The sequence below is a fragment of the Chiloscyllium plagiosum genome, unplaced genomic scaffold (genome assembly GCF_037043375.1).
Source record: "Chiloscyllium plagiosum isolate Xiang-an unplaced genomic scaffold, Cpla_swu_hap1 HiC_scaffold_3, whole genome shotgun sequence".
NCBI lineage: Eukaryota > Metazoa > Chordata > Chondrichthyes > Orectolobiformes > Hemiscylliidae > Chiloscyllium > Chiloscyllium plagiosum.
This window is the reverse complement of record NW_028270141.1, coordinates 141,953,618-141,975,622: the sequence shown is the minus strand read 5'-3', so window position 1 is coordinate 141,975,622 and position 22,005 is coordinate 141,953,618. Positions and strand designations below refer to the sequence as shown.

General features: G+C 51.8%; 10 non-coding genes and 3 pseudogenes across 10 annotated transcripts; all 13 read left to right on the top strand.

Annotated features, from left to right (window-relative positions):
* Positions 1-1,165: 1,165 nt before the first annotated feature.
* LOC148151606 (5S ribosomal RNA) lies at positions 1,166-1,284 on the top strand. Its single transcript, XR_015756599.1, has one exon. It is a non-coding gene; the product is annotated as a 5S ribosomal RNA (ribosomal RNA).
* Positions 1,285-2,830: 1,546 nt separating this feature from the next.
* LOC148151605 (5S ribosomal RNA) lies at positions 2,831-2,949 on the top strand (annotated as a pseudogene).
* A 1,534-nt stretch (positions 2,950-4,483) lies between these two features.
* LOC148151604 (5S ribosomal RNA) lies at positions 4,484-4,602 on the top strand. The gene has a single exon (XR_015756598.1). It is a non-coding gene; the product is annotated as a 5S ribosomal RNA (ribosomal RNA).
* Positions 4,603-6,148: 1,546 nt separating this feature from the next.
* LOC148151603 (5S ribosomal RNA) lies at positions 6,149-6,267 on the top strand. Its single transcript, XR_015756596.1, has one exon. It is a non-coding gene; the product is annotated as a 5S ribosomal RNA (ribosomal RNA).
* Positions 6,268-7,796: 1,529 nt separating this feature from the next.
* Positions 7,797-7,915, top strand: LOC148151602 (5S ribosomal RNA). The gene has a single exon (XR_015756595.1). It is a non-coding gene; the product is annotated as a 5S ribosomal RNA (ribosomal RNA).
* A 1,546-nt stretch (positions 7,916-9,461) lies between these two features.
* Positions 9,462-9,580, top strand: LOC148151601 (5S ribosomal RNA; annotated as a pseudogene).
* A 1,534-nt stretch (positions 9,581-11,114) lies between these two features.
* On the top strand, positions 11,115-11,233 carry LOC148151600 (5S ribosomal RNA). The gene has a single exon (XR_015755374.1). It is a non-coding gene; the product is annotated as a 5S ribosomal RNA (ribosomal RNA).
* Positions 11,234-12,779: 1,546 nt separating this feature from the next.
* LOC148151599 (5S ribosomal RNA) lies at positions 12,780-12,898 on the top strand. Its single transcript, XR_015755373.1, has one exon. It is a non-coding gene; the product is annotated as a 5S ribosomal RNA (ribosomal RNA).
* Positions 12,899-14,444: 1,546 nt separating this feature from the next.
* On the top strand, positions 14,445-14,563 carry LOC148151598 (5S ribosomal RNA). Its single transcript, XR_015756746.1, has one exon. It is a non-coding gene; the product is annotated as a 5S ribosomal RNA (ribosomal RNA).
* Positions 14,564-16,111: 1,548 nt separating this feature from the next.
* On the top strand, positions 16,112-16,230 carry LOC148151597 (5S ribosomal RNA; annotated as a pseudogene).
* Positions 16,231-17,764: 1,534 nt separating this feature from the next.
* Positions 17,765-17,883, top strand: LOC148151596 (5S ribosomal RNA). Its single transcript, XR_015756594.1, has one exon. It is a non-coding gene; the product is annotated as a 5S ribosomal RNA (ribosomal RNA).
* A 1,546-nt stretch (positions 17,884-19,429) lies between these two features.
* Positions 19,430-19,548, top strand: LOC148151595 (5S ribosomal RNA). Its single transcript, XR_015756593.1, has one exon. It is a non-coding gene; the product is annotated as a 5S ribosomal RNA (ribosomal RNA).
* A 1,546-nt stretch (positions 19,549-21,094) lies between these two features.
* On the top strand, positions 21,095-21,213 carry LOC148151594 (5S ribosomal RNA). Its single transcript, XR_015756669.1, has one exon. It is a non-coding gene; the product is annotated as a 5S ribosomal RNA (ribosomal RNA).
* Positions 21,214-22,005: the final 792 nt, after the last annotated feature.

Here is a 22,005-nt window from a genome sequence, read left to right as displayed (position 1 = left end):
CTTAAATGAATCCAGAGACTGGGCCTCCACTGCCCTCTGGGGCAGAGCATTCCACACAGCCACCACTCTCTGGGTGAAGAAGTTTCTCCTCATCTCTGTCCTAAATGGTCTACCCCGTATTTTTAAGCTGTGTCCTCTGTTTCGGCACTCACCCCGCAGCGGAAACATGTTGCCTGCCGCCAGAGTGTCCAATCCTTTGATCATCTTATATGTCTCAACCAGATCCCCTCTCAGTCTTCTAAACTCAAGGGTACACAAGCCCAGTCGCTCCAGTCTTTCAGTGTAAGGTAATCCCGGAATTGACCAGGAATTGACCTCGTGAACCTACGCTGCATTCCCTCAATAGCCAGAATGTCTCTCCTCAAATTTGGAGACCAGAACTGCACACAGTACTCCAGGTGTGGTCTCACCAGGGCCCTGTACAGCTGCAGAAGGACCTCTTTGCTTCTATACTCAATCCCTCTTGTTATGAAGGCCAGCATGCTATTAGCCTTCTTCACTACCTGCTGTACCTGCATGCTTACCTTCATTGAGTGGTGTACAAGAACCCCCAGATCTCTCTGTACTGCCCCTTTACCTAAATTGATTCCACTTAGGTGGTAATCTGCCTTCCTGTTCTTGCCACCAAAGTGGATAAGGATCCATTTATCCACGTGAAAGTGCATCTGCCATGCATCTGAGCACTCACCTAACTTGTCCAGGTCACCCTGTAATCTCCTAACATCCTCATCACATTTCACCCTGCCACCCAGCTGATGAAATTTGCGAATGTTATTGCTAATACCATCTTGTATATCCTGAAGATAGATTGTAAAAAGCTGCGGTCCCAGTACTGATCCGTGCGGTACCCCACTGGTCAGTGCCCGGCATTCCGAAATGGAGGGGTGGAGGAGTGTGGAAGGATGAGAGAATGCAGGCTGCGGCCCTATGAAGCAGGGGGAGGGCTTGCAGTTGGCCTGTGTGGGGATGTGGGAGACTACAGGAGCCTGGTGGGCAAGGGCTGGCTGAAAGGCAGCTGGAGGGACGGAGGGAGGGAAGCACGCACGGAGGAGGAAGAGCAAAGAGAAAAGAGAAAAAAAAGCCAAAGGGGATAAAGAGAAAGAGCAAGAAAGAAAATGTGGCTGGCCAGCACGCCTTGAAGTAGGGAGAAAAGGCAGGGGCCAGCGCCTACGGCCATACTAGTCTGAAAACGCCCGATCTCGTCTGATCTCGGAAGCTAAGCAGACTCAGGCCTGGTTAGTACTTGGATGGGAGACCGCCTGGGAATACCAGGTGCAGTAGGCTTTTTCCGCCAGCAGTGGCTGCTCAAGTCACCCCTCTGCACTTGTCTTGTGCCAGGCAATGGAGCGGCAGGTTATTTTTGCTGCTGCTGCTGTGCCTGGCATCAGTCTCCTGCAGGCACGAGACACGGAGGGGAGGAGAGCGGAGCGCTGCCAAAATCAGCAAGAAAGGCGGAAAGAAAGGGATTGGGGCTGCACGCTGTCTGCGGGTGGCAGTCAGGAAAGGCGGACAATAGACAATAGGTGCAGGAGTTGGCCATTCTGCCCTTCCAGCCTGCACCACCATTCAATATGATCATGGCTGATCATCCTTAATCAGTATCCTGTTCCTGCCTTATCTCCATAACCCTTGATTCCACTATCCTTGAGAGCTCTATCCAACTCTTTCTTAAATGAATCCAGAGACTGGGCCTCCACTGCCCTCTGGGGCAGAGCATTCCACACAGCCACCACTCTCTGGGTGAAGAAGTTTCTCCTCATCTCTGTCCTAAATGGTCTACCCCGTATTTTTAAGCTGTGTCCTCTGTTTCGGCACTCACCCCGCAGCGGAAACATGTTGCCTGCCGCCAGAGTGTCCAATCCTTTGATCATCTTATATGTCTCAACCAGATCCCCTCTCAGTCTTCTAAACTCAAGGGTACACAAGCCCAGTCGCTCCAGTCTTTCAGTGTAAGGTAATCCCGCCATTCCAGGAATTGACCTCGTGAACCTACGCTGCATTCCCTCAATAGCCAGAATGTCTCTCCTCAAATTTGGAGACCAGAACTGCACACAGTACTCCAGGTGTGGTCTCACCAGGGCCCTGTACAGCTGCAGAAGGACCTCTTTGCTTCTATACTCAATCCCTCTTGTTATGAAGGCCAGCATGCTATTAGCCTTCTTCACTACCTGCTGTACCTGCATGCTTACCTTCATTGAGTGGTGTACAAGAACCCCCAGATCTCTCTGTACTGCCCCTTTACCTAAATTGATTCCACTTAGGTGGTAATCTGCCTTCCTGTTCTTGCCACCAAAGTGGATAAGGATCCATTTATCCACGTGAAAGTGCATCTGCCATGCATCTGAGCACTCACCTAACTTGTCCAGGTCACCCTGTAATCTCCTAACATCCTCATCACATTTCACCCTGCCACCCAGCTGATGAAATTTGCGAATGTTATTGCTAATACCATCTTGTATATCCTGAAGATAGATTGTAAAAAGCTGCGGTCCCAGTACTGATCCGTGCGGTACCCCACTGGTCAGTGCCCGGCATTCCGAAATGGAGGGGTGGAGGAGTGTGGAAGGATGAGAGAATGCAGGCTGCGGCCCTATGAAGCAGGGGGAGGGCTTGCAGTTGGCCTGTGTGGGGATGTGGGAGACTACAGGAGCCTGGTGGGCAAGGGCTGGCTGAAAGGCAGCTGGAGGGACGGAGGGAGGGAAGCACGCACGGAGGAGGAAGAGCAAAGAGAAAAGAGAAAAAAAAGCCAAAGGGGATAAAGAGAAAGAGCAACAAAGAAAATGTGGCTGGCCAGCACGCTTTGAAGTAGGGAGAAAAGGCAGGGGCCAGCGCCTACGGCCTTACTAGTCTGAAAACGCCCGATCTCGTCTGATCTTGGAAGCTAAGCAGACTCAGGCCTGGTTAGTACTTGGATGGGAGACCGCCTGGGCATACCAGGTGCAGTAGGCTTTTTCCGCCAGCAGTGGCTGCTCAAGTCACCCCTCTGCACTTGTCTTGTGCCAGGCAATGGAGCGGCAGGTTATTTTTGCTGCTGCTGCTGTGCCTGGCATCAGTCTCCTGCAGGCACGAGACACGGAGGGGAGGAGAGCGGAGCGCTGCCAAAATCAGCAAGAAAGGGATTGGGGCTGCACGCTGTCTGCGGGAGGCAGTCAGGAAAGGCGGACAATAGACAATAGGTGCAGGAGTTGGCCATTCTGCCCTTCCAGCCTGCACCACCATTCAATATGATCATGGCTGATCATCCTTAATCAGTATCCTGTTCCTGCCTTATCTCCATAACCCTTGATTCCACTATCCTTGAGAGCTCTATCCAACTCTTTCTTAAATGAATCCAGAGACTGGGCCTCCACTGCCCTCTGGGGCAGATCATTCCACACAGCCACCACTCTCTGGGTGAAGAAGTTTCTCCTCATCTCTGTCCTAAATGGTCTACCCCGTATTTTTAAGCTGTGTCCTCTGTTTCGGCACTCACCCCGCAGCGGAAACATGTTGCCTGCCGCCAGAGTGTCCAATCCTTTGATCATCTTATATGTCTCAACCAGATCCCCTCTCAGTCTTCTAAACTCAAGGGTACACAAGCCCAGTCGCTCCAGTCTTTCAGTGTAAGGTAATCCCGCCATTCCAGGAATTGACCTCGTGAACCTACGCTGCATTCCCTCAATAGCCAGAATGTCTCTCCTCAAATTTGGAGACCAGAACTGCACACAGTACTCCAGGTGTGGTCTCACCAGGGCCCTGTACAGCTGCAGAAGGACCTCTTTGCTTCTATACACAATCCCTCTTGTTATGAAGGCCAGCATGCTATTAGCCTTCTTCACTACCTGCTGTACCTGCATGCTTACCTTCATTGAGTGGTGTACAAGAACCCCCAGATCTCTCTGTACTGCCCCTTTACCTAAATTGATTCCACTTAGGTGGTAATCTGCCTTCCTGTTCTTGCCACCAAAGTGGATAAGGATCCATTTATCCACGTGAAAGTGCATCTGCCATGCATCTGAGCACTCACCTAACTTGTCCAGGTCACCCTGTAATCTCCTAACATCCTCATCACATTTCACCCTGCCACCCAGCTGATGAAATTTGCGAATGTTATTGCTAATACCATCTTGTATATCCTGAAGATAGATTGTAAAAAGCTGCGGTCCCAGTACTGATCCGTGCGGTACCCCACTGGTCAGTGCCCGGCATTCCGAAATGGAGGGGTGGAGGAGTGTGGAAGGATGAGAGAATGCAGGCTGCGGCCCTATGAAGCAGGGGGAGGGCTTGCAGTTGGCCTGTGTGGGGATGTGGGAGACGACAGGAGCCTGGTGGGCAAGGGCTGGCTGAAAGGCAGCTGGAGGGACGGAGGGAGGGAAGCACGCACGGAGGAGGAAGAGCAAAGAGAAAAGAGAAAAAAAAGCCAAAGGGGATAAAGAGAAAGAGCAAGAAAGAAAATGTGGCTGGCCAGCACGCCTTGAAGTAGGGAGAAAAGGCAGGGGCCAGCGCCTACGGCCATACTAGTCTGAAAACGCCCGATCTCGTCTGATCTCGGAAGCTAAGCAGACTCAGGCCTGGTTAGTACTTGGATGGGAGACCGCCTGGGAATACCAGGTGCAGTAGGCTTTTTCCGCCAGCAGTGGCTGCTCAAGTCACCCCTCTGCACTTGTCTTGTGCCAGGCAATGGAGCGGCAGGTTATTTTTGCTGCTGCTGCTGTGCCTGGCATCAGTCTCCTGCAGGCACGAGACACGGAGGGGAGGAGAGCGGAGCGCTGCCAAAATCAGCAAGAAAGGCGGAAAGAAAGGGATTGGGGCTGCACGCTGTCTGCAGGTGGCAGTCAGGAAAGGCGGACAATAGACAATAGGTGCAGGAGTTGGCCATTCTGCCCTTCCAGCCTGCACCACCATTCAATATGATCATGGCTGATCAGCCTTAATCAGTATCCTGTTCCTGCCTTATCTCCATAACCCTTGATTCCACTATCCTTGAGAGCTCTATCCAACTCTTTCTTAAATGAATCCAGAGACTGGGCCTCCACTGCCCTCTGGGGCAGAGCATTCCACACAGCCACCACTCTCTGGGTGAAGAAGTTTCTCCTCATCTCTGTCCTAAATGGTCTACCCCGTATTTTTAAGCTGTGTCCTCTGTTTCGGCACTCACCCCGCAGCGGAAACATGTTGCCTGCCGCCAGAGTGTCCAATCCTTTGATCATCTTATATGTCTCAACCAGATCCCCTCTCAGTCTTCTAAACTCAAGGGTACACAAGCCCAGTCGCTCCAGTCTTTCAGTGTAAGGTAATCCCGCCATTCCAGGAATTGACCTCGTGAACCTACGCTGCATTCCCTCAATAGCCAGAATGTCTCTCCTCAAATTTGGAGACCAGAACTGCACACAGTACTCCAGGTGTGGTCTCACCAGGGCCCTGTACAGCTGCAGAAGGACCTCTTTGCTTCTATACTCAATCCTTCTTGTTATGAAGGCCAGCATGCTATTAGCCTTCTTCACTACCTGCTGTACCTGCATGCTTACCTTCATTGAGTGGTGTACAAGAACCCCCAGATCTCTCTGTACTGCCCCTTTACCTAAATTGATTCCACTTAGGTGGTAATCTGCCTTCCTGTTCTTGCCACCAAAGTGGATAAGGATCCATTTATCCACGTGAAAGTGCATCTGCCATGCATCTGAGCACTCACCTAACTTGTCCAGGTCACCCTGTAATCTCCTAACATCCTCATCACATTTCACCCTGCCACCCAGCTGATGAAATTTGCGAATGTTATTGCTAATACCATCTTGTATATCCTGAAGATAGATTGTAAAAAGCTGCGGTCCCAGTACTGATCCGTGCGGTACCCCACTGGTCAGTGCCCGGCATTCCGAAATGGAGGGGTGGAGGAGTGTGGAAGGATGAGAGAATGCAGGCTGCGGCCCTATGAAGCAGGGGGAGGGCTTGCAGTTGGCCTGTGTGGGGATGTGTGAGACTACAGGAGCCTGGTGGGCAAGGGCTGGCTGAAAGGCAGCTGGAGGGACGGAGGGAGGGAAGCACGCACGGAGGAGGAAGAGCAAAGAGAAAAGAGAAAAAAAAGCCAAAGGGGATAAAGAGAAAGAGCAAGAAAGAAAATGTGGCTGGCCAGCACGCCTTGAAGTAGGGAGAAAAGGCAGGGGCCAGCGCCTACGGCCATACTAGTCTGAAAACGCCCGATCTCGTCTGATCTCGGAAGCTAAGCAGACTCAGGCCTGGTTAGTACTTGGATGGGAGACCGCCTGGGAATACCAGGTGCAGTAGGCTTTTTCCGCCAGCAGTGGCTGCTCAAGTCACCCCTCTGCACTTGTCTTGTGCCAGGCAATGGAGCGGCAGGTTATTTTTGTTGCTGCTGCTGTGCCTGGCATCAGACACGGAGGGGAGGAGAGCGGAGCGCTGCCAAAATCAGCAAGAAAGGCGGAAAGAAAGGGATTGGGGCTGCACGCTGTCTGCGGGTGGCAGTCAGGAAAGGCGGACAATAGACAATAGGTGCAGGAGTTGGCCATTCTGCCCTTCCAGCCTGCACCACCATTCAATATGATCATGGCTGATCATCCTTAATCAGTATCCTGTTCCTGCCTTATCTCCATAACCCTTGATTCCACTATCCTTGAGAGCTCTATCCAACTCTTTCTTAAATGAATCCAGAGACTGGGCCTCCACTGCCCTCTGGGGCAGAGCATTCCACACAGCCACCACTCTCTGGGTGAAGAAGTTTCTCCTCATCTCTGTCCTAAATGGTCTACCCCGTATTTTTAAGCTGTGTCCTCTGTTTCGGCACTCACCCCGCAGCGGAAACATGTTGCCTGCCGCCAGAGTGTCCAATCCTTTGATCATCTTATATGTCTCAACCAGATCCCCTCTCAGTCTTCTAAACTCAAGGGTACACAAGCCCAGTCGCTCCAGTCTTTCAGTGTAAGGTAATCCCGCCATTCCAGGAATTGACCTCGTGAACCTACGCTGCATTCCCTCAATAGCCAGAATGTCTCTCCTCAAATTTGGAGACCAGAACTGCACACAGTACTCCAGGTGTGGTCTCACCAGGGCCCTGTACAGCTGCAGAAGGACCTCTTTGCTTCTATACTCAATCCTTCTTGTTATGAAGGCCAGCATGCTATTAGCCTTCTTCACTACCTGCTGTACCTGCATGCTTACCTTCATTGAGTGGTGTACAAGAACCCCCAGATCTCTCTGTACTGCCCCTTTACCTAAATTGATTCCACTTAGGTGGTAATCTGCCTTCCTGTTCTTGCCACCAAAGTGGATAAGGATCCATTTATCCACGTGAAAGTGCATCTGCCATGCATCTGAGCACTCACCTAACTTGTCCAGGTCACCCTGTAATCTCCTAACATCCTCATCACATTTCACCCTGCCACCCAGCTGATGAAATTTGCGAATGTTATTGCTAATACCATCTTGTATATCCTGAAGATAGATTGTAAAAAGCTGCGGTCCCAGTACTGATCCGTGCGGTACCCCACTGGTCAGTGCCCGGCATTCCGAAATGGAGGGGTGGAGGAGTGTGGAAGGATGAGAGAATGCAGGCTGCGGCCCTATGAAGCAGGGGGAGGGCTTGCAGTTGGCCTGTGTGGGGATGTGTGAGACTACAGGAGCCTGGTGGGCAAGGGCTGGCTGAAAGGCAGCTGGAGGGACGGAGGGAGGGAAGCACGCACGGAGGAGGAAGAGCAAAGAGAAAAGAGAAAAAAAAGCCAAAGGGGATAAAGAGAAAGAGCAAGAAAGAAAATGTGGCTGGCCAGCACGCCTTGAAGTAGGGAGAAAAGGCAGAGGCCAGCGCCTACGGCCATACTAGTCTGAAAACGCCCGATCTCGTCTGATCTCGGAAGCTAAGCAGACTCAGGCCTGGTTAGTACTTGGATGGGAGACCGCCTGGGAATACCAGGTGCAGTAGGCTTTTTCCGCCAGCAGTGGCTGCTCAAGTCACCCCTCTGCACTTGTCTTGTGCCAGGCAATGGAGCGGCAGGTTATTTTTGCTGCTGCTGCTGTGCCTGGCATCAGTCTCCTGCAGGCACGAGACACGGAGGGGAGGAGAGCGGAGCGCTGCCAAAATCAGCAAGAAAGGCGGAAAGAAAGGGATTGGGGCTGCACGCTGTCTGCAGGTGGCAGTCAGGAAAGGCGGACAATAGACAATAGGTGCAGGAGTTGGCCATTCTGCCCTTCCAGCCTGCACCACCATTCAATATGATCATGGCTGATCAGCCTTAATCAGTATCCTGTTCCTGCCTTATCTCCATAACCCTTGATTCCACTATCCTTGAGAGCTCTATCCAACTCTTTCTTAAATGAATCCAGAGACTGGGCCTCCACTGCCCTCTGGGGCAGAGCATTCCACACAGCCACCACTCTCTGGGTGAAGAAGTTTCTCCTCATCTCTGTCCTAAATGGTCTACCCCGTATTTTTAAGCTGTGTCCTCTGTTTCGGCACTCACCCCGCAGCGGAAACATGTTGCCTGCCGCCAGAGTGTCCAATCCTTTGATCATCTTATATGTCTCAACCAGATCCCCTCTCAGTCTTCTAAACTCAAGGGTACACAAGCCCAGTCGCTCCAGTCTTTCAGTGTAAGGTAATCCCGCCATTCCAGGAATTGACCTCGTGAACCTACGCTGCATTCCCTCAATAGCCAGAATGTCTCTCCTCAAATTTGGAGACCAGAACTGCACACAGTACTCCAGGTGTGGTCTCACCAGGGCCCTGTACAGCTGCAGAAGGACCTCTTTGCTTCTATACTCAATCCTTCTTGTTATGAAGGCCAGCATGCTATTAGCCTTCTTCACTACCTGCTGTACCTGCATGCTTACCTTCATTGAGTGGTGTACAAGAACCCCCAGATCTCTCTGTACTGCCCCTTTACCTAAATTGATTCCACTTAGGTGGTAATCTGCCTTCCTGTTCTTGCCACCAAAGTGGATAAGGATCCATTTATCCACGTGAAAGTGCATCTGCCATGCATCTGAGCACTCACCTAACTTGTCCAGGTCACCCTGTAATCTCCTAACATCCTCATCACATTTCACCCTGCCACCCAGCTGATGAAATTTGCGAATGTTATTGCTAATACCATCTTGTATATCCTGAAGATAGATTGTAAAAAGCTGCGGTCCCAGTACTGATCCGTGCGGTACCCCACTGGTCAGTGCCCGGCATTCCGAAATGGAGGGGTGGAGGAGTGTGGAAGGATGAGAGAATGCAGGCTGCGGCCCTATGAAGCAGGGGGAGGGCTTGCAGTTGGCCTGTGTGGGGATGTGGGAGACTACAGGAGCCTGGTGGGCAAGGGCTGGCTGAAAGGCAGCTGGAGGGACGGAGGGAGGGAAGCACGCACGGAGGAGGAAGAGCAAAGAGAAAAGAGAAAAAAAAGCCAAAGGGGATAAAGAGAAAGAGCAACAAAGAAAATGTGGCTGGCCAGCACGCTTTGAAGTAGGGAGAAAAGGCAGGGGCCAGCGCCTACGGCCTTACTAGTCTGAAAACGCCCGATCTCGTCTGATCTTGGAAGCTAAGCAGACTCAGGCCTGGTTAGTACTTGGATGGGAGACCGCCTGGGCATACCAGGTGCAGTAGGCTTTTTCCGCCAGCAGTGGCTGCTCAAGTCACCCCTCTGCACTTGTCTTGTGCCAGGCAATGGAGCGGCAGGTTATTTTTGCTGCTGCTGCTGTGCCTGGCATCAGTCTCCTGCAGGCACGAGACACGGAGGGGAGGAGAGCGGAGCGCTGCCAAAATCAGCAAGAAAGGGATTGGGGCTGCACGCTGTCTGCGGGAGGCAGTCAGGAAAGGCGGACAATAGACAATAGGTGCAGGAGTTGGCCATTCTGCCCTTCCAGCCTGCACCACCATTCAATATGATCATGGCTGATCATCCTTAATCAGTATCCTGTTCCTGCCTTATCTCCATAACCCTTGATTCCACTATCCTTGAGAGCTCTATCCAACTCTTTCTTAAATGAATCCAGAGACTGGGCCTCCACTGCCCTCTGGGGCAGATCATTCCACACAGCCACCACTCTCTGGGTGAAGAAGTTTCTCCTCATCTCTGTCCTAAATGGTCTACCCCGTATTTTTAAGCTGTGTCCTCTGTTTCGGCACTCACCCCGCAGCGGAAACATGTTGCCTGCCGCCAGAGTGTCCAATCCTTTGATCATCTTATATGTCTCAACCAGATCCCCTCTCAGTCTTCTAAACTCAAGGGTACACAAGCCCAGTCGCTCCAGTCTTTCAGTGTAAGGTAATCCCGCCATTCCAGGAATTGACCTCGTGAACCTACGCTGCATTCCCTCAATAGCCAGAATGTCTCTCCTCAAATTTGGAGACCAGAACTGCACACAGTACTCCAGGTGTGGTCTCACCAGGGCCCTGTACAGCTGCAGAAGGACCTCTTTGCTTCTATACACAATCCCTCTTGTTATGAAGGCCAGCATGCTATTAGCCTTCTTCACTACCTGCTGTACCTGCATGCTTACCTTCATTGAGTGGTGTACAAGAACCCCCAGATCTCTCTGTACTGCCCCTTTACCTAAATTGATTCCACTTAGGTGGTAATCTGCCTTCCTGTTCTTGCCACCAAAGTGGATAAGGATCCATTTATCCACGTGAAAGTGCATCTGCCATGCATCTGAGCACTCACCTAACTTGTCCAGGTCACCCTGTAATCTCCTAACATCCTCATCACATTTCACCCTGCCACCCAGCTGATGAAATTTGCGAATGTTATTGCTAATACCATCTTGTATATCCTGAAGATAGATTGTAAAAAGCTGCGGTCCCAGTACTGATCCGTGCGGTACCCCACTGGTCAGTGCCCGGCATTCCGAAATGGAGGGGTGGAGGAGTGTGGAAGGATGAGAGAATGCAGGCTGCGGCCCTATGAAGCAGGGGGAGGGCTTGCAGTTGGCCTGTGTGGGGATGTGGGAGACTACAGGAGCCTGGTGGGCAAGGGCTGGCTGAAAGGCAGCTGGAGGGACGGAGGGAGGGAAGCACGCACGGAGGAGGAAGAGCAAAGAGAAAAGAGAAAAAAAAGCCAAAGGGGATAAAGAGAAAGAGCAAGAAAGAAAATGTGGCTGGCCAGCACGCCTTGAAGTAGGGAGAAAAGGCAGGGGCCAGCACCTACGGCCATACTAGTCTGAAAACGCCCGATCTCGTCTGATCTCGGAAGCTAAGCAGACTCAGGCCTGGTTAGTACTTGGATGGGAGACCGCCTGGGAATACCAGGTGCAGTAGGCTTTTTCCGCCAGCAGTGGCTGCTCAAGTCACCCCTCTGCACTTGTCTTGTGCCAGGCAATGGAGCGGCAGGTTATTTTTGCTGCTGCTGCTGTGCCTGGCATCAGTCTCCTGCAGGCACGAGACACGGAGGGGAGGAGAGCGGAGCGCTGCCAAAATCAGCAAGAAAGGCGGAAAGAAAGGGATTGGGGCTGCACGCTGTCTGCGGGTGGCAGTCAGGAAAGGCGGACAATAGACAATAGGTGCAGGAGTTGGCCATTCTGCCCTTCCAGCCTGCACCACCATTCAATATGATCATGGCTGATCATCCTTAATCAGTATCCTGTTCCTGCCTTATCTCCATAACCCTTGATTCCACTATCCTTGAGAGCTCTATCCAACTCTTTCTTAAATGAATCCAGAGACTGGGCCTCCACTGCCCTCTGGGGCAGAGCATTCCACACAGCCACCACTCTCTGGGTGAAGAAGTTTCTCCTCATCTCTGTCCTAAATGGTCTACCCCGTATTTTTAAGCTGTGTCCTCTGTTTCGGCACTCACCCCACAGCGGAAACATGTTGCCTGCCGCCAGAGTGTCCAATCCTTTGATCATCTTATATGTCTCAACCAGATCCCCTCTCAGTCTTCTAAACTCAAGGGTACACAAGCCCAGTCGCTCCAGTCTTTCAGTGTAAGGTAATCCCGCCATTCCAGGAATTGACCTCGTGAACCTACGCTGCATTCCCTCAATAGCCAGAATGTCTCTCCTCAAATTTGGAGACCAGAACTGCACACAGTACTCCAGGTGTGGTCTCACCAGGGCCCTGTACAGCTGCAGAAGGACCTCTTTGCTTCTATACACAATCCCTCTTGTTATGAAGGCCAGCATGCTATTAGCCTTCTTCACTACCTGCTGTACCTGCATGCTTACCTTCATTGAGTGGTGTACAAGAACCCCCAGATCTCTCTGTACTGCCCCTTTACCTAAATTGATTCCACTTAGGTGGTAATCTGCCTTCCTGTTCTTGCCACCAAAGTGGATAAGGATCCATTTATCCACGTGAAAGTGCATCTGCCATGCATCTGAGCACTCACCTAACTTGTCCAGGTCACCCTGTAATCTCCTAACATCCTCATCACATTTCACCCTGCCACCCAGCTGATGAAATTTGCGAATGTTATTGCTAATACCATCTTGTATATCCTGAAGATAGATTGTAAAAAGCTGCGGTCCCAGTACTGATCCGTGCGGTACCCCACTGGTCAGTGCCCGGCATTCCGAAATGGAGGGGTGGAGGAGTGTGGAAGGATGAGAGAATGCAGGCTGCGGCCCTATGAAGCAGGGGGAGGGCTTGCAGTTGGCCTGTGTGGGGATGTGGGAGACTACAGGAGCCTGGTGGGCAAGGGCTGGCTGAAAGGCAGCTGGAGGGACGGAGGGAGGGAAGCACGCACGGAGGAGGAAGAGCAAAGAGAAAAGAGAAAAAAAAGCCAAAGGGGATAAAGAGAAAGAGCAAGAAAGAAAATGTGGCTGGCCAGCACGCCTTGAAGTAGGGAGAAAAGGCAGGGGCCAGCACCTACGGCCATACTAGTCTGAAAACGCCCGATCTCGTCTGATCTCGGAAGCTAAGCAGACTCAGGCCTGGTTAGTACTTGGATGGGAGACCGCCTGGGAATACCAGGTGCAGTAGGCTTTTTCCGCCAGCAGTGGCTGCTCAAGTCACCCCTCTGCACTTGTCTTGTGCCAGGCAATGGAGCGGCAGGTTATTTTTGCTGCTGCTGCTGTGCCTGGCATCAGTCTCCTGCAGGCACGAGACACGGAGGGGAGGAGAGCGGAGCGCTGCCAAAATCAGCAAGAAAGGCGGAAAGAAAGGGATTGGGGCTGCACGCTGTCTGCGGGTGGCAGTCAGGAAAGGCGGACAATAGACAATAGGTGCAGGAGTTGGCCATTCTGCCCTTCCAGCCTGCACCACCATTCAATATGATCATGGCTGATCATCCTTAATCAGTATCCTGTTCCTGCCTTATCTCCATAACCCTTGATTCCACTATCCTTGAGAGCTCTATCCAACTCTTTCTTAAATGAATCCAGAGACTGGGCCTCCACTGCCCTCTGGGGCAGAGCATTCCACACAGCCACCACTCTCTGGGTGAAGAAGTTTCTCCTCATCTCTGTCCTAAATGGTCTACCCCGTATTTTTAAGCTGTGTCCTCTGTTTCGGCACTCACCCCACAGCGGAAACATGTTGCCTGCCGCCAGAGTGTCCAATCCTTTGATCATCTTATATGTCTCAACCAGATCCCCTCTCAGTCTTCTAAACTCAAGGGTACACAAGCCCAGTCGCTCCAGTCTTTCAGTGTAAGGTAATCCCGCCATTCCAGGAATTGACCTCGTGAACCTACGCTGCATTCCCTCAATAGCCAGAATGTCTCTCCTCAAATTTGGAGACCAGAACTGCACACAGTACTCCAGGTGTGGTCTCACCAGGGCCCTGTACAGCTGCAGAAGGACCTCTTTGCTTCTATACTCAATCCCTCTTGTTATGAAGGCCAGCATGCTATTAGCCTTCTTCACTACCTGCTGTACCTGCATGCTTACCTTCATTGAGTGGTGTACAAGAACCCCCAGATCTCTCTGTACTGCCCCTTTACCTTAATTGATTCCACTTAGGTGGTAATCTGCCTTCCTGTTCTTGCCACCAAAGTGGATAAGGATCCATTTATCCACGTGAAAGTGCATCTGCCATGCATCTGAGCACTCACCTAACTTGTCCAGGTCACCCTGTAATCTCCTAAGATCCTCATCACATTTCACCCTGCCACCCAGCTGATGAAATTTGCGAATGTTATTGCTAATACCATCTTGTATATCCTGAAGATAGATTGTAAAAAGCTGCGGTCCCAGTACTGATCCGTGCGGTACCCCACTGGTCAGTGCCCGGCATTCCGAAATGGAGGGGTGGAGGAGTGTGGAAGGATGAGAGAATGCAGGCTGCGGCCCTATGAAGCAGGGGGAGGGCTTGCAGTTGGCCTGTGTGGGGATGTGGGAGACTACAGGAGCCTGGTGGGCAAGGGCTGGCTGAAAGGCAGCTGGAGGGACGGAGGGAGGGAAGCACGCACGGAGGAGGAAGAGCAAAGAGAAAAGAGAAAAAAAAGCCAAAGGGGATAAAGAGAAAGAGCAAGAAAGAAAATGTGGCTGGCCAGCACGCCTTGAAGTAGGGAGAAAAGGCAGGGGCCAGCGCCTACGGCCATACTAGTCTGAAAATGCCCGATCTCGTCTGATCTCGGAAGCTAAGCAGACTCAGGCCTGGTTAGTACTTGGATGGGAGACCGCCTGGGAATACCAGGTGCAGTAGGCTTTTTCCGCCAGCAGTGGCTGCTCAAGTCACCCCTCTGCACTTGTCTTGTGCCAGGCAATGGAGCGGCAGGTTATTTTTGCTGCTGCTGCTGTGCCTGGCATCAGTCTCCTGCAGGCACGAGACACGGAGGGGAGGAGAGCGGAGCGCTGCCAAAATCAGCAAGAAAGGCGGAAAGAAAGGGATTGGGGCTGCACGCTGTCTGCAGGTGGCAGTCAGGAAAGGCGGACAATAGACAATAGGTGCAGGAGTTGGCCATTCTGCCCTTCCAGCCTGCACCACCATTCAATATGATCATGGCTGATCATCCTTAATCAGTATCCTGTTCCTGCCTTATCTCCATAACCCTTGATTCCACTATCCTTGAGAGCTCTATCCAACTCTTTCTTAAATGAATCCAGAGACTGGGCCTCCACTGCCCTCTGGGGCAGAGCATTCCACACAGCCACCACTCTCTGGGTGAAGAAGTTTCTCCTCATCTCTGTCCTAAATGGTCTACCCCGTATTTTTAAGCTGTGTCCTCTGTTTCGGCACTCACCCCGCAGCGGAAACATGTTGCCTGCCGCCAGAGTGTCCAATCCTTTGATCATCTTATATGTCTCAACCAGATCCCCTCTCAGTCTTCTAAACTCAAGGGTACACAAGCCCAGTCGCTCCAGTCTTTCAGTGTAAGGTAATCCCAGAATTGACCAGGAATTGACCTCGTGAACCTACGCTGCATTCCCTCAATAGCCAGAATGTCTCTCCTCAAATTTGGAGACCAGAACTGCACACAGTACTCCAGGTGTGGTCTCACCAGGGCCCTGTACAGCTGCAGAAGGACCTCTTTGCTTCTATACTCAATCCCTCTTGTTATGAAGGCCAGCATGCTATTAGCCTTCTTCACTACCTGCTGTACCTGCATGCTTACCTTCATTGAGTGGTGTACAAGAACCCCCAGATCTCTCTGTACTGCCCCTTTACCTAAATTGATTCCACTTAGGTGGTAATCTGCCTTCCTGTTCTTGCCACCAAAGTGGATAAGGATCCATTTATCCACGTGAAAGTGCATCTGCCATGCATCTGAGCACTCACCTAACTTGTCCAGGTCACCCTGTAATCTCCTAACATCCTCATCACATTTCACCCTGCCACCCAGCTGATGAAATTTGCGAATGTTATTGCTAATACCATCTTGTATATCCTGAAGATAGATTGTAAAAAGCTGCGGTCCCAGTACTGATCCGTGCGGTACCCCACTGGTCAGTGCCCGGCATTCCGAAATGGAGGGGTGGAGGAGTGTGGAAGGATGAGAGAATGCAGGCTGCGGCCCTATGAAGCAGGGGGAGGGCTTGCAGTTGGCCTGTGTGGGGATGTGGGAGACTACAGGAGCCTGGTGGGCAAGGGCTGGCTGAAAGGCAGCTGGAGGGACGGAGGGAGGGAAGCACGCACGGAGGAGGAAGAGCAAAGAGAAAAGAGAAAAAAAAGCCAAAGGGGATAAAGAGAAAGAGCAACAAAGAAAATGTGGCTGGCCAGCACGCTTTGAAGTAGGGAGAAAAGGCAGGGGCCAGCGCCTACGGCCTTACTAGTCTGAAAACGCCCGATCTCGTCTGATCTTGGAAGCTAAGCAGACTCAGGCCTGGTTAGTACTTGGATGGGAGACCGCCTGGGCATACCAGGTGCAGTAGGCTTTTTCCGCCAGCAGTGGCTGCTCAAGTCACCCCTCTGCACTTGTCTTGTGCCAGGCAATGGAGCGGCAGGTTATTTTTGCTGCTGCTGCTGTGCCTGGCATCAGTCTCCTGCAGGCACGAGACACGGAGGGGAGGAGAGCGGAGCGCTGCCAAAATCAGCAAGAAAGGGATTGGGGCTGCACGCTGTCTGCGGGAGGCAGTCAGGAAAGGCGGACAATAGACAATAGGTGCAGGAGTTGGCCATTCTGCCCTTCCAGCCTGCACCACCATTCAATATGATCATGGCTGATCATCCTTAATCAGTATCCTGTTCCTGCCTTATCTCCATAACCCTTGATTCCACTATCCTTGAGAGCTCTATCCAACTCTTTCTTAAATGAATCCAGAGACTGGGCCTCCACTGCCCTCTGGGGCAGATCATTCCACACAGCCACCACTCTCTGGGTGAAGAAGTTTCTCCTCATCTCTGTCCTAAATGGTCTACCCCGTATTTTTAAGCTGTGTCCTCTGTTTCGGCACTCACCCCGCAGCGGAAACATGTTGCCTGCCGCCAGAGTGTCCAATCCTTTGATCATCTTATATGTCTCAACCAGATCCCCTCTCAGTCTTCTAAACTCAAGGGTACACAAGCCCAGTCGCTCCAGTCTTTCAGTGTAAGGTAATCCCGCCATTCCAGGAATTGACCTCGTGAACCTACGCTGCATTCCCTCAATAGCCAGAATGTCTCTCCTCAAATTTGGAGACCAGAACTGCACACAGTACTCCAGGTGTGGTCTCACCAGGGCCCTGTACAGCTGCAGAAGGACCTCTTTGCTTCTATACACAATCCCTCTTGTTATGAAGGCCAGCATGCTATTAGCCTTCTTCACTACCTGCTGTACCTGCATGCTTACCTTCATTGAGTGGTGTACAAGAACCCCCAGATCTCTCTGTACTGCCCCTTTACCTAAATTGATTCCACTTAGGTGGTAATCTGCCTTCCTGTTCTTGCCACCAAAGTGGATAAGGATCCATTTATCCACGTGAAAGTGCATCTGCCATGCATCTGAGCACTCACCTAACTTGTCCAGGTCACCCTGTAATCTCCTAACATCCTCATCACATTTCACCCTGCCACCCAGCTGATGAAATTTGCGAATGTTATTGCTAATACCATCTTGTATATCCTGAAGATAGATTGTAAAAAGCTGCGGTCCCAGTACTGATCCGTGCGGTACCCCACTGGTCAGTGCCCGGCATTCCGAAATGGAGGGGTGGAGGAGTGTGGAAGGATGAGAGAATGCAGGCTGCGGCCCTATGAAGCAGGGGGAGGGCTTGCAGTTGGCCTGTGTGGGGATGTGGGAGACGACAGGAGCCTGGTGGGCAAGGGCTGGCTGAAAGGCAGCTGGAGGGACGGAGGGAGGGAAGCACGCACGGAGGAGGAAGAGCAAAGAGAAAAGAGAAAAAAAAGCCAAAGGGGATAAAGAGAAAGAGCAAGAAAGAAAATGTGGCTGGCCAGCACGCTTTGAAGTAGGGAGAAAAGGCAGGGGCCAGCGCCTACGGCCATACTAGTCTGAAAACGCCCGATCTCGTCTGATCTCGGAAGCTAAGCAGACTCAGGCCTGGTTAGTACTTGGATGGGAGACCGCCTGGGAATACCAGGTGCAGTAGGCTTTTTCCGCCAGCAGTGGCTGCTCAAGTCACCCCTCTGCACTTGTCTTGTGCCAGGCAATGGAGCGGCAGGTTATTTTTGCTGCTGCTGCTGTGCCTGGCATCAGTCTCCTGCAGGCACGAGACACGGAGGGGAGGAGAGCGGAGCGCTGCCAAAATCAGCAAGAAAGGCGGAAAGAAAGGGATTGGGGCTGCACGCTGTCTGCAGGTGGCAGTCAGGAAAGGCGGACAATAGACAATAGGTGCAGGAGTTGGCCATTCTGCCCTTCCAGCCTGCACCACCATTCAATATGATCATGGCTGATCATCCTTAATCAGTATCCTGTTCCTGCCTTATCTCCATAACCCTTGATTCCACTATCCTTGAGAGCTCTATCCAACTCTTTCTTAAATGAATCCAGAGACTGGGCCTCCACTGCCCTCTGGGGCAGAGCATTCCACACAGCCACCACTCTCTGGGTGAAGAAGTTTCTCCTCATCTCTGTCCTAAATGGTCTACCCCGTATTTTTAAGCTGTGTCCTCTGTTTCGGCACTCACCCCGCAGCGGAAACATGTTGCCTGCCGCCAGAGTGTCCAATCCTTTGATCATCTTATATGTCTCAACCAGATCCCCTCTCAGTCTTCTAAACTCAAGGGTACACAAGCCCAGTCGCTCCAGTCTTTCAGTGTAAGGTAATCCCGCCATTCCAGGAATTGACCTCGTGAACCTACGCTGCATTCCCTCAATAGCCAGAATGTCTCTCCTCAAATTTGGAGACCAGAACTGCACACAGTACTCCAGGTGTGGTCTCACCAGGGCCCTGTACAGCTGCAGAAGGACCTCTTTGCTTCTATACTCAATCCTTCTTGTTATGAAGGCCAGCATGCTATTAGCCTTCTTCACTACCTGCTGTACCTGCATGCTTACCTTCATTGAGTGGTGTACAAGAACCCCCAGATCTCTCTGTACTGCCCCTTTACCTAAATTGATTCCACTTAGGTGGTAATCTGCCTTCCTGTTCTTGCCACCAAAGTGGATAAGGATCCATTTATCCACGTGAAAGTGCATCTGCCATGCATCTGAGCACTCACCTAACTTGTCCAGGTCACCCTGTAATCTCCTAACATCCTCATCACATTTCACCCTGCCACCCAGCTGATGAAATTTGCGAATGTTATTGCTAATACCATCTTGTATATCCTGAAGATAGATTGTAAAAAGCTGCGGTCCCAGTACTGATCCGTGCGGTACCCCACTGGTCAGTGCCCGGCATTCCGAAATGGAGGGGTGGAGGAGTGTGGAAGGATGAGAGAATGCAGGCTGCGGCCCTATGAAGCAGGGGGAGGGCTTGCAGTTGGCCTGTGTGGGGATGTGGGAGACTACAGGAGCCTGGTGGGCAAGGGCTGGCTGAAAGGCAGCTGGAGGGACGGAGGGAGGGAAGCACGCACGGAGGAGGAAGAGCAAAGAGAAAAGAGAAAAAAAAGCCAAAGGGGATAAAGAGAAAGAGCAAGAAAGAAAATGTGGCTGGCCAGCACGCCTTGAAGTAGGGAGAAAAGGCAGGGGCCAGCGCCTACGGCCATACTAGTCTGAAAACGCCCGATCTCGTCTGATCTCGGAAGCTAAGCAGACTCAGGCCTGGTTAGTACTTGGATGGGAGACCGCCTGGGAATACCAGGTGCAGTAGGCTTTTTCCGCCAGCAGTGGCTGCTCAAGTCACCCCTCTGCACTTGTCTTGTGCCAGGCAATGGAGCGGCAGGTTATTTTTGCTGCTGCTGCTGTGCCTGGCATCAGTCTCCTGCAGGCACGAGACACGGAGGGGAGGAGAGCGGAGCGCTGCCAAAATCAGCAAGAAAGGCGGAAAGAAAGGGATTGGGGCTGCACGCTGTCTGCGGGTGGCAGTCAGGAAAGGCGGACAATAGACAATAGGTGCAGGAGTTGGCCATTCTGCCCTTCCAGCCTGCACCACCATTCAATATGATCATGGCTGATCATCCTTAATCAGTATCCTGTTCCTGCCTTATCTCCATAACCCTTGATTCCACTATCCTTGAGAGCTCTATCCAACTCTTTCTTAAATGAATCCAGAGACTGGGCCTCCACTGCCCTCTGGGGCAGAGCATTCCACACAGCCACCACTCTCTGGGTGAAGAAGTTTCTCCTCATCTCTGTCCTAAATGGTCTACCCCGTATTTTTAAGCTGTGTCCTCTGTTTCGGCACTCACCCCGCAGCGGAAACATGTTGCCTGCCGCCAGAGTGTCCAATCCTTTGATCATCTTATATGTCTCAACCAGATCCCCTCTCAGTCTTCTAAACTCAAGGGTACACAAGCCCAGTCGCTCCAGTCTTTCAGTGTAAGGTAATCCCGCCATTCCAGGAATTGACCTCGTGAACCTACGCTGCATTCCCTCAATAGCCAGAATGTCTCTCCTCAAATTTGGAGACCAGAACTGCACACAGTACTCCAGGTGTGGTCTCACCAGGGCCCTGTACAGCTGCAGAAGGACCTCTTTGCTTCTATACTCAATCCCTCTTGTTATGAAGGCCAGCATGCTATTAGCCTTCTTCACTACCTGCTGTACCTGCATGCTTACCTTCATTGAGTGGTGTACAAGAACCCCCAGATCTCTCTGTACTGCCCCTTTACCTAAATTGATTCCACTTAGGTGGTAATCTGCCTTCCTGTTCTTGCCACCAAAGTGGATAAGGATCCATTTATCCACGTGAAAGTGCATCTGCCATGCATCTGAGCACTCACCTAACTTGTCCAGGTCACCCTGTAATCTCCTAACATCCTCATCACATTTCACCCTGCCACCCAGCTGATGAAATTTGCGAATGTTATTGCTAATACCATCTTGTATATCCTGAAGATAGATTGTAAAAAGCTGCGGTCCCAGTACAGATCCGTGCGGTACCCCACTGGTCAGTGCCCGGCATTCCGAAATGGAGGGGTGGAGGAGTGTGGAAGGATGAGAGAATGCAGGCTGCGGCCCTATGAAGCAGGGGGAGGGCTTGCAGTTGGCCTGTGTGGGGATGTGGGAGACTACAGGAGCCTGGTGGGCAAGGGCTGGCTGAAAGGCAGCTGGAGGGACGGAGGGAGGGAAGCACGCACGGAGGAGGAAGAGCAAAGAGAAAAGAGAAAAAAAAGCCAAAGGGGATAAAGAGAAAGAGCAAGAAAGAAAATGTGGCTGGCCAGCACGCTTTGAAGTAGGGAGAAAAGGCAGGGGCCAGCGCCTACGGCCATACTAGTCTGAAAACGCCCGATCTCGTCTGATCTCGGAAGCTAAGCAGACTCAGGCCTGGTTAGTACTTAGATGGGAGACCGCCTGGGAATACCAGGTGCAGTAGGCTTTTTCCGCCAGCAGTGGCTGCTCAAGTCACCCCTCTGCACTTGTCTTGTGCCAGGCAATGGAGCGGCAGGTTATTTTTGCTGCTGCTGCTGTGCCTGGCATCAGTCTCCTGCAGGCACGAGACACGGAGGGGAGGAGAGCGGAGCGCTGCCAAAATCAGCAAGAAAGGCGGAAAGAAAGGGATTGGGGCTGCACGCTGTCTGCGGGTGGCAGTCAGGAAAGGCGGACAATAGACAATAGGTGCAGGAGTTGGCCATTCTGCCCTTCCAGCCTGCACCACCATTCAATATGATCATGGCTGATCATCCTTAATCAGTATCCTGTTCCTGCCTTATCTCCATAACCCTTGATTCCACTATCCTTGAGAGCTCTATCCAACTCTTTCTTAAATGAATCCAGAGACTGGGCCTCCACTGCCCTCTGGGGCAGAGCATTCCACACAGCCACCACTCTCTGGGTGAAGAAGTTTCTCCTCATCTCTGTCCTAAATGGTCTACCCCGTATTTTTAAGCTGTGTCCTCTGTTTCGGCACTCACCCCGCAGCGGAAACATGTTGCCTGCCGCCAGAGTGTCCAATCCTTTGATCATCTTATATGTCTCAACCAGATCCCCTCTCAGTCTTCTAAACTCAAGGGTACACAAGCCCAGTCGCTCCAGTCTTTCAGTGTAAGGTAATCCCGCCATTCCAGGAATTGACCTCGTGAACCTACGCTGCATTCCCTCAATAGCCAGAATGTCTCTCCTCAAATTTGGAGACCAGAACTGCACACAGTACTCCAGGTGTGGTCTCACC